Raw genomic sequence first — 5,732 nt, 5'->3', positions numbered from 1 at the left:
ATGCTGTTTCTCCCTCTTCTATTAGGATTATGTTGTTAGCAGTATGACCTTTATAAAATCACTATACTTATATCGACAGCGCGTTATGTAGATGATAAAAATAAGGGCATAGAAACGAAAAGTGTGCACATACGAACTGTACAGACAAAAGATCTATGTATTACGGAATTTGGTGAATTTAGATAATTTGTTGCAATTTATGAAGTGAATGTTCTTCATCAAATTTGTCGACATATAAAAAGTGTTATATGAAAAAGGATAGTGACAAACCCACACTCATAAGCAAGACCATGTTTTGTATACACTGGTCCCCAATATCGTGGCCTGAACTTGGTTATGTATTAGTAAAATATGTATAAGAAGAGCTGAGCTGACAGACGAGAAACTGCCAAGACTCCGCAATAATTACTTGGACAAACCAGTGACGCCGTAGGACCTTTGCAAAGCTAATGGCTAGGGATGGCAGATAACACAGACGTCTCACAATTATATTTAGAGAAATGGTGAGTAAACGATCCAGTTTCTCTCTTTTGTTAAGAAAATAAATATACTTCATGGATATTTAGCACTACTAAATTTACAGACGATAGTTTTATGGGACAGAAATACGGTTATTCTTTAGCTGGGGAATGTCATTGAAAATAATAGACCTATGTCTTTCTCATATAGAAATGAAAAAATAACGTGGAAATGATTGGAAATAATTTGATAAAATATGGTTTATGATATTAGTTTCATTAATGTGTTGATAAATGCTGTCTGGTCTTCTGAATAAACTTATCTTTTTTATACCTAATACAAAAAATTATCTAAATGGCTTGTATTCTGAAAAAGAATATTAAATTTCAATACCAACCATCGTCTACAGAGTCCGTCGCATATAATAATTCATCGTCATTTTCTTTTCATGATAGATTATATCTTGTTTGAGGTATAACAATGTGTTAGTCTCATTGTTTACGATATCTAACAGGACAGCATTTGTGGTGTATAATATCAGCCAAGGATGTTGCTACCGTAAATGTGATGTCTTACGAAGCCAATTATACAACGTCTTAAGATAGAATGATAAAGTCAGCAATTTAGTATTGTAATTCAAATCCGATCATGTGCTCCCATAGGACACAAAGACCTTGTCAGGTCATTCGATTCCACTTTTAAATGTATTGATCAGGTCTTATCTTTGTTGAACATGTCCATCAAAAGAATTTTCTTCCTCTGCCGCTTTTATCGATCTCGTCCTACAACGAAACCAAGAGGAACAATTTTCAACCGATCTACATGGTAAGCGTTATAATTTTGATATCCTTTATGTTAATTTTCATTTTAGGAAAAACATTATTACATATTTAAATTTTGGATATCGCCAACGATGTGTAGACATGCAAGTGTTTGTTTTGTTTTTTCCACACAGTATTTTCTGAATGTTATAACAATTGTATCCCCTAATATGAGTTAACAGTTTCTCGGTGTGGCCATGGGTGACATTTTTGTTCATTAGATTACCCCATTGTAAAGGTTTTGATTAAAAATTTAAACAAATCCATCCAAAATTTGATCTTTGTATGTTGAAATGGACAATGTGATGTTTCACATTTTTCAGAATAATATTTTTTCATTGTGTTGGATGTAAAATACTGCTTTTCTCTCTATTCCTATGCATTATCTTTCCTGGAATCATACATCTGGACTAAGACTTGAAATCAGTTTTAATGTCCATTTTTTCATTTATGAAGTGTGCGTAAATGCCATCGATTTTTTATATCTCCTATCAGCCCAGACGAAAGCGTTTTGAAATACGTATTTTTTCCATTGTTAACACTTTACCTGAATTCCAGCCAACCCAGAAACAATTATTTTAATGGCGGCATATTCTAATTGTCTTAATCAGTTGCTAGCAATCAGTTACTGTTTAGAGTATCCGGTGATATATGTAATTAAGCCAGTGTCGACAGCGCCGAAAGTTTAACAGTAAAATGTAACGACCATAAAAAGCCTTCTCTTTTTTAATACAGGAGTATTTCACGTTACTCAATTTAATATATCCTATATTGATGTGTAAGGTGGGGATGTTTGATGTTTTATAATTGATTATTACATCAAGTTCGTAATGATAGTGACGTTATTTGGCGTAGACTTTTTATATTAGTATTTGAATATTACATTATTTTACCCCAAGTGACGATTCAACTTCCATGCTCGCTTGCTTTACAAGAGTGACATCGCCATTACTTTGAATTTACGAAGGAAATGCTGGCAAAGCAAGTCAATTTATATTGTCATGAGACAAGATAAAGCCGCTTCACCTTATATTACGTGTCTGTTCTAGAATGGCAGTGCTGATACTAGAAGAGAGGCCAGCATGTAACAGCGTGTCTATTCAAGCGTATGTATTGCACATGACGCCGATTGTTCATAATAGTATAGCAGTTTTTATGTAATAAATGTTACCTTTGTGGACTTTAACTTCAAGATAATTTCCTTTTCCTGCATCTGGCACTTTAATTCATGCGGATAATGTTTCGGTTTAGATCAAACGTACTTCTAAAGTATGCCTTAACCTCTCAAAATAAAACCGATCACAAAGATAATCTTTCTAGCATCACAACGTTGTTATTGTTTCCATTTCTTTGAAAATGAAAAATACAAACACATTTGTGTATCTTAATTATTCATCAATAAGTTGTAATTATATGGCAATCAATTAAATGTTAAAGACATATTTTAGATACATTCTTTGGAATATTTGATATCTGCATCCAAGTAAGTGCATTAACGTTGAATTAACGTTAATCTGTTAAAGCTGACCACTGTCGTTAGAACACTTAATTAGACAGGATTCCCAACAAAAGACGCATGGTCCTTACCTGTTACCTAACTATAAAGATTTATATATTTTTGTAACAGCAGCACTGATGGTAGTGACATTAATAAAATGGGTAAAACAGTATTGCAGCAGTAAAGGTAAAGACGTTTATAATTTCATTTTCTCTAAATTTCCAGAAAAATTCAGGTCAATGGCAAGAGTGAAACCTTTTTTAAAAGATCGCCACCACAGCTACCATATTGATTTTCGACAAAGGTTCGGCTAAGTGGCAGCAGTGGAAACATTTAAAATGTGTTTTTCGAGATTGTTTCGATCATAGAGGTCATATTGGATTTTGAACTGACCTTAGAAATAACAAATCCTTGTCAGAACCATTTCAATGTCATTTACACAAGGTTAATCTAATCTTAATCACAGAACATGAGAAGTTCAAAATACAAAAAGCTAACGCACGAGAGACGACGAGGGAGATCGAACTGCGATAAACTGGCCTTTCAGGTTAAATGACCTAAAACAAATTAATCTATTCCCGGATACCTGGATAACTTGGATACCTATATTAACCAAGAAAGAAGATGGTTTTAGTAAATGCCAAATGAATATGTATTCAATCATTGCATTTCGATTTTTTTAATTGACGTAGCATTATCTCGATCTTTTCCTACAACCAAACCAATATGGACAGCTTTCCATCAAGCTGTATGATAAACGTTATGACTTCAATTTCCTTATTTCGAATTTTCCATTTCTGAATAACAATATCACTGCATCTCCAACCTATAGTATTTACATGTCTCATTTGATTCGATATAAATGGCCTGTTCACGTTATCAATATTTTCGTCAAAGAAGTCGTCAACTGAATGACAAACTCTAACACAAGAGTTCAAAAATCCAGGTTTATGAAAATTATTGGGAAGTTTTATGGTCGACATAGTGAGCTCATTGCGAAATATTATATTTCCTCGTGTGTTATGAAGCAGAACGCGTGTGATGCTCGTTAGTTTGCCTGTTGGCTCCGTTATTGTATACATTATCGATGAAGAAGAAGACACTTACTCTTCCGGAACAGTGGGTCTTATTCTACGTTAATCGTCTTTTGCTAGTATTTTGCTATAATTCTATGGAATTCGAGTTTGGATTATGATTTTGTTGCTATGTTGGTATTTTCTTGATGTTTTTGTTATCTTCCCCCGTCACTCAGATGTACTTATAACTAAAAACCAAAAGTATTGTCTGTGAACAAAGCACTATAATTATATCGTAATGTTGATTAAACACGTCTGCCGACAGTGTGGTATTCGCAAGATATATTGATAAATTCAGTGTATTGGAACCAAAAGCGATAGACTGGCTATCACATTGCGGAAGTACTTCACATCAATTACCTTCCAGATCATACACTGCGGTGATATTCATTAACTGTGATATTATGTTTTGTGAATTCCTTTGTATTTAGTGGTTTTCCAGGAATTGGCTGAACAATATGAACTGGTGATCTATTTTGTGATGTTTTAAGCAATGCATTCACAGGAATTGATTGACGGTTTTTAACCTATTTCCCTTTTAGTGGAATCGTTGTATGTTTTTTCTCATTTCTGTTAGAATAGTCTCCCCTGAATGGATGACGAAAATGTCGGAAAGCAAACTAGAATGTTTTGCAGTTGAAGTTAATGTTTGTCAGCTTTATATAAAAGGTATGTCTTCATCCTTATAAGGTAATATGTATTATTATATCATAAATAATTAAATCCTTTAAAGAGTCATGCGTCAGCCTAGTTTCATATTTCTGTATTTGAATGTATCACATGTTCCTGTTATATTACGTAATGGAGGCATTGATTTGTTTCTTGTACAAAACACCTACTTAAGAAGCCCTTCTTTGTCGAGTTTGGTGGTAAGATCTTCCAGCAGTATATTAATATACCTTTGTGAACAAACGGTGACCCACTCCTGGTTGACTTTTTTTCTTTTTTTATAGACCATCGTATGTATGACAAGGTTATTCCCTCGATCTTTTCCTAATTGAAAATCAACAGGTGGAGCTTTCCATGAAACTGTAATATGCATGGTGATTTCTATTTCCCTTTGGTGACTTTCCACATCTAGATAGCAGCATTCTAATACTCCAATTTTATGGTGTTTATATGCTGCAGGTTCTTCGATCTTATAGGGACTGCTCCCAATATCACGATTTTGATGCAAGGTGTCGGCAACTGACTGATAACTCGGCAACTAAATAACACAGGAGTTTGATAAATGCAGGTCGTGGAGATAGTGGGACAGTTATCCGGTCGTCGTAATGATTTCATTGAGAACTATTCTGTTTCTTTGTACAATATGACGCTGAACGTGTTTTAAGCTCGTTAGTATGCCTTGTTGCTACGTTGTTGTTTCCCATGTTCTTAATTGGGAACGTGACATTACTTACTAATACTGATTTAATATTGCAGGTATCGTCGATGAAGTAGATGACAAATACCTGTCCGGAAGACTTGATGTGATTCTCATGAATCTCATGTAAATCTTTCTGCTATAATTATATTGTTTCATTGAGTTTGTGTTTGACTTTTCTTTGTTGTTTTTAGTATTGTACTAGATACATTGAATATTATTCATTCTTTGTGTGGCGATATGTTCGGCAATCCAGATCTTATCATATTTCAATAAAATGCCTCTCTTATCCAAGAGATTTACATTACTCCATCAGAAATACAACTGTACAACTGAGCACGTTTCAAACATTTTAAGCAAATCAAAAGTTGACTTACTGCGCTTTAACCCGATTTATTTATCATCATCAGAAGAAAGACATCTGTTACAATAACAACAAAATAAATAAATAGATAACACAAAACATATCAAAATATATACAACTTTTATGTGCAATACTGTTATATCGAGTG

The sequence above is a fragment of the Ylistrum balloti genome, unplaced genomic scaffold, assembly GCF_031769215.1.
Source record: "Ylistrum balloti isolate Yb309-2 unplaced genomic scaffold, AGI_CSIRO_Ybal_v1 Utg370612, whole genome shotgun sequence".
NCBI classification, from domain to species: Eukaryota; Metazoa; Mollusca; class Bivalvia; order Pectinida; family Pectinidae; genus Ylistrum; species Ylistrum balloti.
The sequence above is the reverse complement of the archived record's forward strand: the minus strand, read 5'-3'. Positions refer to the sequence as shown.